A 20279-nucleotide genomic window follows, 5' to 3' on the forward strand; every position below is an offset into this window, starting at 1 on the left:
TCAATAACAGCAGAATACATTGTATTTTTCCAGTGGACATGAAAATATAGTAAGATAGACTATATACTGGGTCATAAAACAGGTCTCCATAAATTTAGAGTTTGTTGTCTAATCACAATGACATTAAATTAGAAACATACAAGGAAAATATCATAAAACAATTCAAATAATTGAAAATTGAACAAAACACTTCTAAGTAAACCATGGGTTAAAAAAGAAGTCATAATAATAAGAAGAAAAGATTTTTTTAAATACCTAAATAAATTAAGTGAAAACACAGCGTATCAAAACTTTTGGGATGCAGCTTAAATTATTCTTAAAGGAAAATGTATACTTAGAAAGGAAGATTCCAAACCAGCCAGTATTCTTAGTTTCCATAGTAGGAAGGTTAAAAAAAAGAGAAAGAAATAGAGAAAAAGAATTAAGAAGGCAATACCAAATACAGTGAGAAATAATAAAAGAGCAATAATTGATTGAAAAAATAATAGATAAACAATAAAGTAAATCAATGAAACAAAAAATTAATTTCTAAAACAGAATCAATAAAAATTGAAAGAACTCTACTTTGATGAAGGATAAAAAAGAGAAAGGACAAGTTTCAGGAATGAAAATGAAGAACTTACTACAGATCCAACAGACATTAAAAGATAATAAAAGAATATTATGCCAATAAATTTAACCACTTAGATTAAATTGAGAAATTTCTTGAGACACAAATTATCAAAATTGACCAAGATGAAAAGGAAAGTACAAGTAGTCCTATATCTATTTAAAAATTTAAATTTGTAATGAGAAAATACCCCCCACACAAAATGTTTTTCCCCAGATGCCTTCACTGATGAATTTGATGACACATATAATGAAGAAATGATGTGAATATACTTAAATTCCTCTAGAAGAACAAACAAAGTAAGGGAGAATACCTCCAAATTCATTTAATAGGGCTAGGTTAACTTTGTTACAACAACCAGACCAAAAGAAAAAAGATGTTACTACAAAATAGAACTATAGATCAATATCTCTAAAATAACCCTTCACAAAAATATTAGCAAATTTGTTCACACATATGCATACACCTATACTAACATACATATAATTTAATGCATATGATATATAACAATATATAATATTAATATAATTATTTAATATTATTACATTATATTGTATATACATAAATTGTGTATAGAAATACCACAAAATACAGTAAATTCAAAGACTGCAATGTTGATTTAACATTAAAATCAAAGAGTGAAATTCACTATACCAATTGATTAAAAAAAATTAAAGATCATCTTATTAAATGCAGAAAAATCATTTATAAAAATTGAATACCCATACAGGTTAAAAGCTCTCAGCAAACTAGAAATAGAAGGAAATATTCTCAACTTGATAATGGGTATATGTAGCTAAGATTATACGTAATCACAAAAGATTGAATATTTTTTCCTCTGTGATAGGGAACAAGGAAAAAATGCCCACTCACACCATTTATATTCAACATTGTACTAGACATTGTAGCCAGTGCAATATTATAAGAAAACAAAATAAAATGTATGAAAATTGGAAAGAAAAACTTAAACCATCTTTTTTTACAGACAGTCATAGTGTACATAGACAATCCTAAGGGATCTATAAATTTTTTTTTTCTTGGACTAATAAGGGAGTTTAGCAAGGGTAATACACAAAAATTAGTATTTTTCTATACAATAACAACAAATAATTAGAAATTTAAATAAAAATACTATTTTAATAGCATTCCAAAACATGAAATAACTAGAGATAAATTTAACAAAACATGTACAAGACCTATACACTAAAAATTATAAAATACTGCTAAGAAAGTAATGAAGACATAAATAAATGGAAAACTATACTATGTTTATGACAATGTCAGTTCTCTTCAAATTGATTTATAGATTCAACACAATTCCAAACAGAATTCAGCTGGTGATTTTGTAGAAATTTACAAGCTACTTCTAATATTTATATGGAAATGTAAAAAAACTAAAATTGCCAACAAAGTTTGAAAAATAAGAAACAGTCAGATGACTGAGATGTCTGATTTTAAGACTTGTTATAAAGGTAGAGTAATCAAGGTAGTGTGCTACTGGCATGAGAAGAATGTTTGAAAAATGTACCAAAACAACTCAATGGGGAAAATACTATTCAACAAAGGATAGGGGAATGAACAGGCATCCATGTGAAAGTAAACATTTTGTATGTAAAAATGAACTTAAAATGGATTTACAGCTAAACACAAAAGCTAAAATTATAAATGTTTTAGAAGAAAACATAGCGGAACACTTTGTGAACTTGTAGTTGCTGAAGACTTCTTAGAGGGAACACAAAATTAATGAATAATAAAAAATAATTAATAAATTGAACTTCATTATAATTGAAACTTTCAGCTCTTCACAAAGCACTGCTAAAACAAACAAACAAAAAAACTCTGCTAAGAAAATGAAAAGGCAAACCACACACAAGAAGAAACTATTTTATATATGCATATTTGACAAAGGATTTATGTCCCGAATATATAAAGAACTCTGAAAACTCAATAACAAGAAAGAAACCCAATTTTTAAAAATAGGCAGAAGTTTTAAATAGACACTTCACTAAAGAGTGTACACAAGTGACAAATAAGCACAAGAAAACAATCCTTAAAGTTATTAGTTGTAAAGTAAAACTGCATTGAAACTCTACTACATACCCACTAGAATGTTAAAATTGAAATGATAAAGAATGCCAAGTGTTGGTGAGGATGTGGTATAACTAGAATTCTGATATATTGCTGATGGAAATATAAAATGATGTAAATGCTTTGCAAAAATTTTGAGTTTGGTATAAATTTAAAACTACTGTTACCATATAACCTGGCAATTCTCCTTCTAGTTATTTACTCAAAAGAAAGGAAGATGTATGTCCACATAAAATTGTATACAGAAATGGTCATAATAGATTTATTCATCAGACCTCCAAATTTGAGTCAACTGAAGTGTTCGTCAACAGATGAATGTATAAATATATTTTCTTATGTCCAAACAATGAAATACTACTCAGCAATAAAAAGGAAAAAATTGCTAAGATATGTAACAATGTGAGTGGATCTTAAAATCATTTCCTAAGCAAGCACAGAAAAATAAACACAAAAGTGTCTATGACCTAGGCTCTGCTCTCAAGGAGCACAGGTGCTACTAGGGAAGATCAACTTGTAAGCAGATAGAATACTAGTCCAAAATGGTGAGCACTAAAACTGAGACATGCCTTGTCTGAGGAACATTTATGAGAAAGCTACTGATCTGACCCAGCATTCAGTTGGGTGTGAAAGAATGGGGAAGTTTGTCAGTGAAGGAAAGAACGAGGTACTTCCTATGAAAGTGCAGGGCACTTTCATAGGAAGATGATGATAGTGTATGATCACCATGCTGAGAGCAGCATGGAGACATCTTTACTGATTCTTGGTCTCTGCCTGCCTCCTTCACACTCCTTCACACCCCTTGCCCCATTGCTCACCAGGCTGGAGGCCTCCAAAGATGTCAGGATCTTTCCCACTCCCAGGCCTTCTTATCTACTGCTCATCCATTTGACAAACATATAACAAGACCTTACCGTAAACCAAGTGCTTTTATCGCCATCTGAAATCGAATAGTTAGCAAAGCTTCCTGACTTTATGAAGCTCATATTTTGGTGGAGAGAGACAGAGAAGAATATATAAGTAAACAAATAAGCCCAATAATTTCAGGTAGACACAAATTCTATGAAGAAAATAACAACAGGGTAAGATTAGAGCTACACTGTCCAATACAGCAGGCATTAGCTCCCTTTGACTATTGAGCACTTGAAAAATGACCAGTCTAAATTGAGATGTGCTCTCAGTATAAGATACTCACTAGATATCACAGATTCAGTATGAAAAAAATGAAAATATTTCATTAATAATTTTGCATTAATTAACATATTGAAATGACATTTTGGATATATTGGGTTAAATAAAATATTAAAAAATAAATTTCAGCTATTTCTTTTTACTTCTTTTAACACGACAACTAAAAAAAATTAAATTACCTATATGGATTGCATTATGTGTCTACTGGACAATATTGTTTTATAAGGATGGTTACAAAAGACCTCTGCCTAAACAATGTGTTCCCCCAGGATTTTCCTAGCTAACTTGTACCTGTTCTGCAGATTTCATGCTCAAAAAGACATTAATTCATTTTTTTGTCTCTTCTGTTATCAGGAAGCTCTGTGGACACAGGGATTATTGAAGTGTGAGAGAATTGGCAGGAAGTTCAGTGTACTTGGAGGTTAAGCCATGAGAAAAGATTGGCTTTCAAGCCTTAAGGATGTGAAAGTGTCTGAAAAACAACAGGGAAGAACTGTAGGGTCTTCTGCAAGGGGACAGAATCAGCAGGGCACTTTCATAGGAAGATGATGATAGTGTATGATCACCATCAGAGTAGGGAAGGCCTGGTGGATGGAGGGACCAAGTAGGTTCTGATGGAGCCTGTTGGGTAATGACAAGCTATTTCTGCAACTGCTGTGTATCCAGGCTTGAAATATAGATGCCAGTCAAAGAATTTACCTCCAGAATTCCAAAGTATTCATACTGTATCTTAGAATCTACTTAGTACTCACCTGTTATTATTGTTTCATTGTTTAAAAGAAAATAGCAATTGTTAGAATAACCTCTGTATTTTTCTGAATGCTTGAAATATTTCCCAATAAAAATAATATATAGATAAGTAGTTAAGACTTAGATAGATGATAGCTAGATAGCTGTTAGATAGAGATAATAGATAGATGATAGATAGATAGATAGATAGATAAACAACAAAAGCTCTCTCAGAATATTCTACCCTGTGTGAGATGATCACCCCATATTATCATAAACTTTCCTACTTGGTGCATTAGGTCCTCATTGATTTTTCATGCACAATTTTCCTGGAGCTGCTTGCAAATGTAGAAATAATACAATAGTCCTTAAAATATGTAAAATTATGTTCAGGTGCCATGCTCTTGCTATCACTTCCAACACTGGTGCACTTGAATCAATTATCTGTTATTCTTTTATGTTCATCTTTCCAACTGGGAAACATCTGTATCCCAATCACTGATAGGTTGACCCATTTTCTGATCAAATTTGTCTTACTTATGGCACCATTAAGTAGAAAAAAAAAATCAACATCAAGGGTTTCACCTCCTCACAATCTCCCACTCACACATTACATGGTATTTATATCTTGTATCAGGAATGGCAAACCCCAGTTTGCCATTAAGGAACCCCGGTTCCTTAATGCACATGGGAATTTCTGGAATGACATGATTGCATGACTTTTCAGTATCGGTTTAGAGTTTTCACTCCCAGTGTTAAATGCAAGAAGAGAGTTTGAAAGTCGCAGCACTGAAGAAAGAATGTTAAGCCATCCCTAACCTTTCTGAACTCATGATTCTCTGCTTCCCTTTACCTACCCAAGGAAAACCTACATATGCAGCCATTAAAAATGTGCTATGTTATTTCCCATCCCTACACATTTGCAAACACTTTCACCTCCAACTGGAAAATTATATCTGCACAAAAGTATACCTGAAAAATCCCATTCAATCTGCACAGCTCAGCTTGAATGTTGCATGTGATCTGAGAATTCTCCACTTCACAGCTTATCCTCACCCATATATGTGCATGATCATGCAATATTTGGTTTCCAAATCTCATACAATACTGTTAGGTTTCAATGTTATTTTTGTAATAGTTATTTGTAGCAAGGTTCATGTGGTCAGGACTCAGTAGCTGGACTGCACATGTTCAAACTCTGGCTCATCATACACTAGCTGGGAGCCAGAGCCATGTGTAAGTTAACCTAACTTCTCTTTGCATTTAACAACTGGGAAATGAAACTGTGGTGCCAGCCTTACTGGGTTATTATGGAGATTAAATTAGTTAATATTTTAATATCTGAAAAGTGCTTACAACAAGATCTGGCACATAGAGTTTATTTAAATTTTAAAACATTCACATGCCTATTCATGCCCTAGGAGACCTTTAAAAGTAGGACATATGCCTTACATATTTCTGTCTCCTACATACCTAACACTGGGCCAGAAACAGTTGGCACTCATTAAAAGTAAAAAGAAAGAGGAAAAATAATTTAAAAAAACAACACTTCTCTGTCATTTTCTATAATTGACTGCTATATGTCCCAAATCAAGGGCACAAAAACTTTGGCTACTAAAAATTTTAAAAAGGTGATAGACAAATATAATAATATAATAAATAATGGAATAATAGTTTACAACCATAAATTGGATGACTATAAGCCATACAATTACATTTATATAATTTCCTCCTCACCACAAGAAAGTTATAGGCATTATCCCCAGTACAAAGAAACAGAGGCACAGGCTAGTAGGTGACCATCAGAATCCAGAACTTTCATTTAAGCCCTGCCCTTTGCCTCCCTGCTTAACTGCAGACACTAATTCCAGCCCAGGGATATTCCCATTTCAACTCAGATTCCCAGATCCCTTCTCAAAACTGTCTAGTTAACCATTGTCTGTAGGGTTCAACTTCAAATGAGAATTAGGTTGTGATTTTTATTTTAACCAAGCTAGGCAATGATATTCTAGGTAGCTATTTAGCTGAACTTTTGAGAGGGACTGACTCATGCATGCACTAGATACTATCATTAAATTTCTTAGACCTGAAAGACCCATAGTTTCTAAAAGTTGTTGTTGCTATTGTTGGGGGAGAAACACTGAAATAATCAGGCTATCCAGTAGCACTGTTCCATAAAGATCTGTCCGTGTGTGTGTGTGTGTAAGTGTGATTTCTGTGTATTTTCGGAAACAGCAAGGACATTGGAGGCAAAGAGATCCACGTTCAAATTCAGGCTTTGTCACTTATTATCTGTGTGACCCTGAGGCAAGTGACTTATAATCTCTCAATCACTAGCTGATTATCTGTAAAAGGGGAGAAATAATATCTCAGAAGAGTATTATAAGTAAACAAAAATATGCAGCCTAAAAGTTTAGAAAAAATAGTTTAGGACAGAGCCTGGCACATACTAGATGTTGAATAAATACGGTTTATGATGTTGGCTGTGATTTATCTTCATTTATGTTATTAACTTAAAAATAAATTGCCTGGTAATAAAATTGTTAGTATCACATAATAATCAGAAAATGCATACATTGGGAACTTACCATATGCTGGGCATTGTACAATTGTACAATGAAACTAGGCAGTACAATTGAAAAATGAAAAATGCCTTTTTTCTAAATACATTACATATATCAACTCATTTACCTCTCAGAACAATCCTGTAAGGTGATATATTTTAGTAGTAAATGAGGAAACTGAGACACAGCTTCATAGACAAGAGGTCTCTTAAGTACTAAGCCAGGCTGTCTTTGATACAAATATTTATTGTGTACCTATCATGTCCTAGATGTTATTCCAGTTACATAGGATTGGAATGAGAAGAAAGGGTTCATGTCTGTGTCTGTTAGCTTTGCTGTGTAACAAACCAACCCAAAATGTAGTGGCTTAAAACAGCAATCCTTTTATTTAGTTCACAATCCTGCAGGCAGTTGAATGGTTTTCAGGCTGATGGCTTGCTGATCCCTTTCATGCTTCCCCAGAAAACTGGCAGCTAAGCTGGTGGTTGGATGATCTGGGTGATAGCCTTCTTCACATGTCTGATGGTTGGCAAGCTGTCTGGAGACTGGCTAAACTATCAGCTGGAGCACCTTTGTTCCCCTCAGTGTGGGCTCTCAACCTCCAACAGTCTGGCTTAGACTCATGCATGTGGTGGTCTCAGGGTTCCAAGTGCAGTAGGAAGAGATTAAGCTCCAATGTGCAAGCACTTTTCAAGCCTCTCTTGTATCTCATTTCCTACTGGGCAAGGTCAGTCATGTGACCAAGCCCAGTGTATCATGGGAAGTGACTACCCAAGATGATGAAGAGAGACTCCTGTCTCATTAACACTGCACATTTGGTCAAGTCATTTAACTTCTGCAAGCCTTAATTACCCTTGCAGTAATTATCCTTGAGTGGATAAATGAACAAATAATTAAGTGACCATTTTGTCATAGTGTTTCTGTGAAGTTTGGATAATAGATTTATAACTAATGGGGAAAGTATGTGCAAATTTTAGTTATTGTTATTAAGAACTGGGAAGCTGATTTTCGTTGTGTATATTGCCTATAGTTCACTTTTATGTTGTCTGCAGAAAGATCATTGAATGACTGTTGATTTAGAATATTCTTTTCAGTTTTTTTCTACAGATCAGTAATCCTAGCAAATGATCTACAAAAAGATAGTATTTTTTCAAAGTATTTTGAGTCTTAGTTGTGGTATAATATATATATATATATATATATATATATATATATATATATATATATATATATATATAAAATTCTAGGACAATTCTAGGATTAAATTGGCATTTCTTTTTGTCCAGAATATACCAATCCCTGACCTGACATTTCTGAGCTCAGGACAGGGAAGTGAGCAGGGAATTTGGAACTGTTTTTTTCTTTTTTTTTTTTTAATGTATGCCATGAGAGCTGATATCTAAGTAACTTAACAATAATGATGCTACAGGAAGTAATTTCTTCATGCAAATTTATGCAAATTAATGTAAATTTCCAATGGCCCACAGGCCAAAGCTTCAAAGCCTTCATGCTGTGGACAAGTAAAATTTTGAATAGAAAAGGAAAGTGTGAAATTTATAAAATTTGTAAAATCCAAATTATATGAGAATATTTTATGGTACTTTATCAGAGAATAATAAACCAAGAAAACAAAAATGAAGAGAAAAAAATGATTAAAACAAATTGTAATATGTTTAAATGGGTGTTCTTATGGGAAATGGACAGTAACACAATAATAGTGGAGGATTTTAATACCCTACTTACACCAAAGGATAGATCATCCAGACAGAAAATTAATAAGGAAACACAAGCCTTAAATGACATGTTAGACCAGTTAGACTTAATTGATATTTATAGGACATTCCAACCAAAACCAACAGAATACACTTTCTTCTCAAGTGCACACAGAACATTCTCCAGGATAGATCACATCTTGGGTCACAAATCAAGCCTCAGTAAATTTAAGAAAATTGAAATCATATCAAGCATCTTTTCTGACCACAATGCTATGAGGTTAGAAATCAATTACAGAAAAAAAAATTGTAAAAAATACAAACACATGGAGGCTAAACAATATGCCAATAAATAATCAAGTCATAACTGAAGAAATCAAAGAGGAAATCAAAAAATACCTACAGACAAATAACAATGAAAACATGATGACCCCAAACCTATGGGATGCAGCAAAAGCAGTTCTAAGAGGGAAGTTTATAGCAATACAATCCTACCTCAAGAAACAAGAAAAATCTCAAATAAACAACCTATCCATACACCTAAAGCAAATAGAGAAGGAAGAACAAGCAAAACCCAAAGTTAGTAGAAGAAAAGAAATCGTAACAATCAGAGCAGAAATAAATGAAATAGAAATGAAGAAAACAATAGCAAAAATTCAAGGAAATTAATAGATGGTTCTTTGAGGAAATAAACAAAATTGATAAACCTTTAGCCAGACTGATCAAGAGAAAAAGGGAGAGGATTCAAATCAATAAAATTAGAAATGAAAAAGGAGAAGTTACAATGGACACCACAGAAATACAAGAGATTCAAAGAGATTACTACAAGGTAACTATAAGCCAGTAAAATAGACAACCTAGAAGAAATGGACAAATTCTTAGAAAGATACAAACTTCCCAGACTGAACCAGGAACAAATAGAAAATATGAACAGATAAATCACAAATACTGAAATTGAAACTGTGATTAAAAATCTTCCAACAAACAAAAGTCCAGGGCCAGATGGCTTCACAGGTGAATTCTATCAAACATTCAGAGAAGAGTTAACACATAGCGTTCTGAAACTTTTCCAAAAAACTGCAGAGGAAGGAACACTCCCAAGCTCATTCTACAAGGCCAACATCACCGTGATACCAAAACCAGACAAAGATATCAAAAAAAAGAGAATTACAGTCCAATATCACTGATGAACATAGATGCAAAAATACTCAACAAAATACTAACAAAACAAATCTAACAACACATTAAAAGGATCATACACCCCGATCAAGTGGGATTTATCCCAGGGATGCAAGTATTCTTCAAACTATGTAAATCAAACAATGTGATACACCATAATAACAAATCAAAGAATAAAAACCATATGATCATCTCAATAGATGCAGAAAAAGCTTCTGAAAAAATTCAACACCCACTTTTGATTAAAAAACTCTCCAGAAAGTGGGCCTAGAGGGAACCTACCTCAACATAATAAAGGCCATCTATGACAAATCTACAGCTAACATCATACTTAGTGGTGAAAAGCTGAAAGCATTTCCTCTAAGATCAGGAACAAATCAAGGATATCCACTCTTGCCACTTTTATTCAACATAGTTTCAGAAGACCTAGCCATGGCTATCAGAGAAGAAAAAGAAATAAAAAGAATTCAAATTGGGAAAGAAGAAGTAAAACTGTCACTGTTTGCAGATGACATGATACTATACATAGAAAGTCCTAAAGATGCCACCAGAAAACTACTAGAGCTCATCAATGAATTTGGTAAATTTGCAGGATACAAAATTAGTACACAGAAATCTATTGCATTCCTATACACTAACAATGAAAGATCAGAAAGAGAGATTAAGGAAACAATCCCATTTACCATTGCATCAAAAAGAATAAAATACCTAAGAATAAACCTTCCTAAAGAGGCAAAAGACCTGTATTCAGAAAACTATGACATTGAGGAAAGAAATCAAAGATGACACAAACAGATGGAGAGACATACCATGTTCTTGGATTGGAAGAATCAATATTGTGAAAATACACTGCCCAAAGCAATCTACAGATTCAATGCAATCCCTATCAAATTACCAAGGGTATTTTTCACAGAATTAGAACAAAGCATTTTACATTTTGTATGGAAACAAAAAAGACCTTGAATAGTGAAAGCAATCTTGAGAAAGAAAAATGGAACTGGAGGAATAAAGCTCCCTGACTTCAGACTATACTACAATGCTACAGTAATCAAAACAGTATAGTACTGGCAAAAAAACAGAAATATAGATCAATGGAACAGGATAGAAAGTCCAGAGATAAACCCATGCACCTTTGGCCACCTAATCAATGACAAAGGAGGCAAGAATATACAATGAGAAAAGATAGTCTCTTCAGTAAGTGGTGCTAGGAATGGACAGCTATATGTAAAAGAATGAAATTAGAACACTGTCTAACACCATATCAAAAATAAATCCAAAATGGATTAAAGATCTAAATGTAAGACCAGATACTATAAAACTCTTAGAGGGAAATATAGTCAGAACACTCTTTGACATAAATCACAGCAAGATCTTTTTTGACCCACTACCTAGAGTAATGAAACTAAAAACAAAAATAAACAAATAAGACCTAATGAAGCTTTAAAGCTTTTGCACAGCAAAGGAAACCATAAACAAAATGAAAAGACAGCACTCAGAATGAAAAAACAATATTTGCAAACGAAGCAACTGACAAGGGATTAATCTCCAAAATATACAAACAGTTCATGCAGCTCAATATCAAGAAAATAAACAACTCAATCAAAAAATGGGCAGAAGACCTAAATAGTCATTTCACCAAAGAAGACATACAGATAGCCAAAAAGCACATGAAAATATGCTCAGCATCACTAGTTATTAGAGAAATGCAAATCAAAACCACAATGAGGTATCACCTCACACTGGTCAGAATGGCCATCATCAAAATACCTACAAACAATAAATGCTGGAGAGAGAAACCTCCTACACTGTTCGTGGGAATGTATTGTTATTGTAACTTTCTTTTCAATACAGTAGTTTTTGAAATTCTTGAAGGACCCCACCCCCTATGTTTTACCTGGTTCTTCTCAAGATTTTGTTCTGCAGATTTGTTCTCAAAATCTCAACTTCTCCTAACAGTTCCTGCATGACTGTGAGCACCCTGAAGTCCATTGCAGCACTATTTACAATAGCCAGGACATAGAAGCAACCTAAATGTCCATTGACAGAGGAATGGATAAAGAAGATGTGGTACATATATAAAATGGAATATTACTCAGCCATAGAAAAGAATGAAATAGTGCCATTTGCAGAGACGTGGATGGACCTAGAGATTGTCATACTGAGTGAAGAAAGTCAGAAAGAGCAAAAAAAATATTGTATAATATCGCTTATATGTGGAATCTAGAAAAATGGCACAGATGAACTTATATGCAAAGCAGAAATAGAGACACAGATGCAGAGAACAAACTTACAGCTACCAAGCAGGGAATGGGGTGGGGGATGAATTGGGAGATCGGGATTGACATATGTACACTACTATGTATAAAATAGATAATTAATGAGAACATACCGTGTAGCACTGGGAACTCTACTCAGTGATCTGTGGTGACCTGAATGGGAAGGAAATCTAAAAATGAATGAATATATGTATACATATAACTGATTCACTTTTCTGTGCAGCAGAAACTAACACAACATTGTAAAGCAACTATACTCCAATTAAAAAAAAAATTGTTTTCTAATTGATTATGGAAGGATTTTTTTCAGAAAGAAATACAGTTCAGAATTTTCAAAAAGAAAAAGAAGTGAATATAATATATTTCAGCATAGAAGGTAATATGGAGTGAATGTTTATGTCCTCCTCATCCCAGTTCATGCGTTGAAATCCTAGCCCCACAATGTGATGGTATTAGGAGGTGGGGCTTTGGGGAGGTACTTAGGTCTTGAGAGTGTAGTCCTCATGAATGGAGTTAGTGTTCTGGTAAAAGGGACCTCAAAGAGCTCACTCACCCCCTTCATTAAGTTTAAGAAACAGCAAGACGGTCTTCTGTGAATCAGGAAGTGAGACCTCACCAGACACACAATCTGCCAGTGCCTTGATCTTGGACTTTCCAGCCTCTAGAACTGTGAGAAATAAATTTCTGTTGTTTATAAGCCACTCAGTCAATGACATTCTGTTATAGCAGTTCCAACAGACCAAGACACTATGAATAAATAGTGAATACATACCAGGAACAAAACACTGAAAACTATAAAACTTTGCAAAGAGAAATTAAAGATGACCTAAATAAATACAAGGCTGTCAATGCTAGCTCAATACAAATCTTTTCAGGCTATTTTATTTTTTTAAAATTTTACAGGCTTCCCTGGTGGCACAGTGGTTGAGGGTCCACCTGCCGATGCGGGGAACGCGGGTTCATGCCCCAGTCTGGGGGAATCCCGCATGCTGCAGAGCGGCTGGGCCCGTGGGCCATGGCTGCTGGGCCTGTGCGTCCAGAGCCTGTGCTCCATGACGGGAGAGGCCACAGCAGTGAGAGACCCACGTACCACAAAAAAAAAAAAAATTCCAACTCATTTTTTAAATTTATATGAAAAAGCAGAGAATCTAGAATAAGCAAAATAATTTTGAAAAAGAAGAACACGTAGAGGAGAAACCTTCAAGATGGTGGAGAAGTAAGACGTGGAGATCACCTTCCTCCCCACAAATACATCAAAAATACATCTACATGTGGAACAGCTCCTACAGAACACCTACTGAAAGCTGGCAGAAGACCTCAGACTTCCTAAAAGGCAAGAAAATCCCCACATACCTGTGTAGGGCAAAAGAAAAAAAAAACACAGAAACAAAAGAATAGGGACAGGACCTGCACCTCTGGGAGGGAGGTGTGAAGGAGGAAAAGTTTCTAGACACTAGGAAGACCCTTCACTGGGGGGGATGGGTGGTGGTGGGCAGGGAAGCTTCAGAGCCATGGAGGAAAGTGCAGCAACGGGGTTGAAGAGGGCAAAGTGGAGAGATTCCTACACAGAAGATCAGGGCCGACCAGCACTCACCAACCTGAGATGCTTCTCTGCTCACCCGCTGGGGTGGGTGGGAGCTGGGAGCTGAGGCTTAGGCTTTGGAGGTCAGATCCCAGGGAGAGGACTGGGATTGGCTGTGTGAACACAGCCTGAAGGGGGCTAGTGCACCACAGCCTGTCGGGAGGGAGTCTGGGAAAAAGCCTTGAACTGCCTAAGAGGCAAGAGACCATTGTTTCTGGGTGCTCAATTAGAGGGGATTCCTGCTCCGTGTGCCCACAGAATGCAGAGCAACACCTAAGCAAGCTCCAGAGATGGCATGAACCATGGCTATCAGCTCAGGCTCCAGAGACAGGCATGAACCACTAATGCTGCCGCTGCTGCCACAAGAATCCTGTTTGGAAATGCCTGTCACTATCCACATCCCACCAGGAGCCTGTGCAGCCCGCTACTGCTGGGGTCCCATGATCCAGGAACAACTTCCCCGGGAGAACACACAGTGCCTAAGGCTGTTGCAATGTCACGCTGGCCTCTGCTGCTGCAGGCTAGCCCTGCATTCCAATTATGACAACTGTTCCACTCCCTCTCCCTGGCCTGAGTGAGCAAGAGAGCCTTAATCAGCTGCTGCTTTAACCCTCTCCTGTCTGGGCAGGGAACAGACACCTGAGGGTGACCTACGCACAGAGGTGGGGCCAAAACCAAAGCTGAACCCCAGGAGCTGTGCAAACAAATAAGAGAAAGGGAAATTTCTCTGTGCAGCCTTAGGAGCAGCAGATTAAATCTCCACAATCAACTTGATAAACCCTGCAACTGTGGAATACCTGAAGAGACAACAAATGTTCCCAAAATGGAGGAGGTGGACTTTGGGAGCAAATATAGACTTAGGGATTTCTTTCTGTATCTAATTTGTCTCTGGCTTTATGTTTATCTTAGTTCAGTTTGTAGTGCTTGTTATCATTGGTGGATTTGTTTATTGGTTCATTTTATTTTTTTCTTTATTTTATTATTTTTTATTTGTTTTCCTTTTTTCTCTTTTGGTGAGTGTGTACATGTATGTTTCTTTGTATGATTTTGTCTGTTTAGTTTGCTTTTACCATTTGGTTTGGGGTTATATCTGTTCATTTATTTCTTCCTTTTCTTCCGAGCCATGTGGCAGGTAGGGTCTTGGTGCTCTGGCCGGGTGTCAGGCCTGAGACTCCAAGGAGGGAGAGCCGAGTTCAAGACATTGGACCACCAGAGACCTCCCAGCCCCACATAATATCAATCAGCGAGAGCTCTCCCAGAGATCTCTGTCTCATCACTAAAACCCGGATCCACCTGATGGAGAGGAAGCTCCAGTGCTGGATGCCCCATGCCAAACAACTAGCAAGACAGGAACACAACCCAACACATTAGCAGAGAGGCTGCCTAAAGTCATACTAAGTTCACAGACACCCCGAAACACACCACTGGATAAGGCCCTGCCCACCTGAAGGACAAGATCCAGTCCCACCCACCAGGACACAGGCACAAGACCCCTACACCAGGAAGTCAACACCAACAAAAGCCACAGAACCAACCTCACCCATGGGGAGCAGACACCAAAAACAATGGGAATTATGAACCTGCAGCCTGAGAAAAGGAGACCCCAAACACAGTAAGTTAAACAAACTGAGAAGACAAAGAAACATGCAGTGGATGAATGAGCAAGGTAAAAACCCACCAGACCAAACAAATGAAGAGGAAATAGGCAGGCTACCTGAAAAAGAATTCAGAGTATTGATAGTAAAGATGATCCAAAATCTTGGAAATAGAATGGAGAAAATAAAAGAAACATTTAACAAGGACCTAGAAGAACTCAAGAACAAACAAACAATGATGAACAACACAAGAAATGAAATTAAAACTTCTCTAGAAGGAATCAATAGCAGAATCACTGAGGCAGAGGAATGGATAAGTGACCTGGAAGATAAAATAGTGGAAATAACTACCAAAGAGCAGAAACAAGAAAAAAAGAATGAAAAGAATTGAGGACAGTCTCAGAGACCTCTGGGACAACATTAAATGCACCAACATACAAATTATAGGGGTCCCAGAAGAAAAAGAGAAAAAGAAAGGGTCTGAGAAAATATTTGAAGAGATTATAGTTGAAAACTTCCATAACATGGGAAAAGAAAGAGTCAAGTCCAAGAAGCGCAGAGACTTGGAGAGTCTCATACAGGATAAATCCAAGTGCAGAGAGTCCCATACAGGATAAATCCAGGGAGAAACATGCCAAGACACATATTATCAAACTATCAAAAATTAAATACAAAGAAAAAATATTAAAAGCAGCAAGGGAAAAATGACAAATAACATAAAAGGGAATCCCCATAAGGTTAACAGCTGATCTTTCAGCAGAAGCTGTTTAAGCCAGAAAGGAGTAGTAGGACATATTTAAAGTGATGAAAGAGAAAACCCTACAACCAAGATTACTCTACCCAGCAAGGATCTCATTCAGATTCGATGGAGAAATTAAAATTTACAGAGCAGCAAAAGCTAAGAGAATTCAGCACCACCAAACCTGCTTTACAACAAATGCTAAAGGAACTTCTCTAGGCAAGACACACAAGAGAAGGAAAATACCTACAAAAACAAATCCAAAACAATTAAGAAAATGGTAATAGGAACATACATATTGATAATTACCTTAAATGTAAATGGATTAAATGCTCCAACCCAAATTCACAGACAGGTTGAATGGATACATAAACAAGACCCATATATATACTATCTACAAGAGACCCACTTCAGAACTAGAGACATATACAGACTGAAAGTGAGGGGATGGAAAAAGATATTCCATACAAATAGAAATCAAAAGAAAGCTGGAGTAGCAGTACATATGAGACAAAATAGACTTTAAAATAAAGACTATTACTAGAGACTAAGAAGGACAGTACATAATGATCAAGGGATCAATACAAGAAGTAGAAGATATAACAATTGTAAATATTTATGCACCCAACATAGGAGCACCTTAATACATATGGCAAAATGCTAACAGCCATGAAAGGGGAAATTGACAGTAACAGAATAATAGTAGGGGACTTTAACACACCTCTTTCACCAATGGACAGGTCAACCAAAATGAAAATAAATAAGGAAACACAAGCTTTAAATGACACATTAGACCAGATAGACTTAATTGATATTTATAGGACATTCCAACCAAAACCAACAGAATACACTTTCTTCTCAAGTGCTCATGGAACATTCTCCAGGATAGATCATATCTTGGGTCACAAATCAAGCCTCAGTAAATTTAAGAAAATTGAAATTGTATCAAGTGTCTTTTCCAACAACAACACTATGAGACTAGATATCAATTACAGGAAAAAAACTACAAAAAATACAAACACATGGAGGCTAAAGAATATGCTAATAAATAACCAAGACATCACTGAAGAAATCAAAGAGGAAATCATAAAATACCTAGAAACAAATGACAATGAAAACACAATGGCCCAAAACCTATGGGATGCAGCAAAAGCAGTTCTAAGAGTGAATTTTATAGCAATAAAATCTTACCTCAAGAAACAAGAAAAATCTCAAGTAAACAACCTAAACTTACACCTAAACCAATTAGAGAAAGAAGAAGAAGAACAAGAAGAGTTAGAAGAAGAAAAGAAATCATAAAGATCAGATCAGAAATAAATGACAAGGGACTTCCCTGGTGGCACAGTGACTAAGAATCCTCCTGCCAGTGTGGGAGACATGGATTCAATCACTGCTCCGGGATGATCCCACATGCCATGGAGCAGCTAAGCCCATGCCCCACAACTACTGAAGTCCATACCTAGAGCCCATGCTCCGCAACAAGAGAAGCCACTGAAATGAGAAGCCCGTGCACCACAATGAAGAGTAGCTCCCTCTCACTGCAACTAGAGAAAGCCCATGTGCAGCAATGAAGAAAAAATGCAGCCAAAAGAAAAAAGAAAAGAAAAGCAAGAAATGAAGGAAACAATAGCAAAGATCAATAAGTCTAAAAGCTGGTTCTCTGAGAAGAGAGACAAAATAGACAAACCATTAGCTGGACTCATCAAGAAAAAAGGAAGAAGACTCAAATCAACAGAATTTTTTTTTTAACATCTTTATTGGGGTAAAATTGCTTTACAATGGTGTGTTAGTTTCTGCTTTATAACAAAGTGAATCAGTTATACATATACATATGTTCCCATATCTCCTTCCTCTTGCGTCTCCCTCCCTCCCACCCTCCCTATCCCACCCCTCCAGGTGGTCACAAAGCACCGAGCCGATATCCCTGTGCCATGCGGCTGCTTCCCACTAGCTATCTACCTTACGTTTGTGTATATATACGTGTGTATATGTCCATGACTCTCTCTCGCCCTGTCACAGCTCACCCTTCCCCCTCCCCGTATCCTCAAGCCCATTCTCCAATGAAAAAGAAGTAACAACTGCCACTGCAGAGATACAAAGATCATGAGAGATTAGTACAAGCAACTATATGCCAATAAAATGGACAACCTGGAAGAAACAGACAGATACTTAGAAAAGTACAACATTCCAAGACTGAACCAGGAAGAAATAGAAAATATGAACAGACCAATCACAAAGACTGAAATTGAAACTGTGATTAAAAATCTTCCAAGAAACAAAAGTCCAGGACCAGATAGCTTCACAGGTGAATTCTATCAAACATTTAGAGAAGACCTAACACCTATCCTCGTCAAACTCTTCCAAAGTATAGCAGAGGAAGGAACACTACCAAACTCATTCTACAAGGCTATCATCACCCTGATACCAAAACCAGACAAAGATGTCACAAAAAAACTACAGGCCAATATCACTGATGAACATAGATGCAAAAATCCTCAAGAAAATACTAGCAAAGAGAATCCAACAGCACATTAAAAGGAACATACACCATGCTCAAGTGAGGTTTATCCCAGGAATGCAGGGATCCTTTAATATATGCAAAACAATGTGATACACCATATTAACAAATTGAAGGATAAAAACCATATGATAGTCTCAATAGATGCAGAAAAATTCAACACCCATTTATGATAAAAACTCTCCAGAAAGTGGGTATAGAGGGAACCTACCTCAACATAATAAAGGCCATATATGACAAACTCACAGCCAACATCGTTCTCAATGGTGAAAAACTAAAATCATTTCCACTAAGATCAGGAACAAGACAAGGGTGTCCATTCTCACCTCTATTATTCAACATAGTTGTGGAAGTTTTAGCCACAGCAATCAGAGAAGAAAAATAAATAAAAGGAATTGAAATCAGAAAAGAAGTAAAGCTCTAATTGTTTGCACATTACATGATACTATACACAGAGAATCCTAAAGACTCTACCAGAAAACTACTAGAGCTAATCAATGAATTTGATAAAGTAGCAGGATACAAAATTAATGCACAGAAATCTCATGCATTCTTATATACTAATGATGAAAAATCTGAAAGAGAAATTAAGGAAACACTCCCATTTACCATTGCAACAAAAAGAATAAAATACCTAGGAATAAACCTACCTAAGGAGACAAAAGACCTGTATGCAGAAAACTATAAGACATTGATGAAAGAAATTAAAGATGATACAAAAAGTTGGAAAGATATACCATGTACTGGATTGGAATAATCAACATTGGGAAAATGACTATACTACCCAAAGCAAACTACAGATTCAGTGCAATCCCTATCAAACTGCCAATGGCATTTCTCACAAAACTAGACCAAAAAATTGGACAATTTATATGGAAACACAAAAGACCCCGAATAGCCAAAGCAATCTTGAGAAAAAAAAACGGAGCTGGAGGAATCAGGCTCCTGGACTTCAGACTGTACTACAAAGCTTCAGTAATCAAGACAGTATGGTACTGGCACAAAAACAGAAATATAGATCAGTGGAAAAGGGTAGATAGCTCAGAGATAAATCCATGCACATATGGTCACCTTATATTTGATTAAGGAGGCAAGAATATACAATGGAGAAAAGACAGTCTCTTCAATAAGTGGTGCTGGGAAAAATGGAAAACTACATGTAAAAGAATGAAATTAGAACATACCCTAACACAATACACAAAAATAAACTCAAAATGGTTTAAAGACCTAAATGTAAGGCCAGACACTATAAAATTCTTAGAGGAAAACATAGACAGAACACTCTGACATAAATCACAGCAAGAGCCTTTGTGACCCACCTTCTAGAGAAATGGCAAAGGAGACCATAAACCAGATGAAAAGACAACCCTCAGAATCAGAGAAAATATTTGCAAATGAAGCAACTGACCAAGGTTTACTCCACAAAATATACAAGCAGCTTATGCAGCTCAATATCACAAAAACAAACAACCCAATCCAAAATGGGCAGAAGACCTAAA

The sequence above is a fragment of the Orcinus orca genome, chromosome 2 (genome assembly GCF_937001465.1).
Source record: "Orcinus orca chromosome 2, mOrcOrc1.1, whole genome shotgun sequence".
Lineage (NCBI taxonomy): Eukaryota > Metazoa > Chordata > Mammalia > Artiodactyla > Delphinidae > Orcinus > Orcinus orca.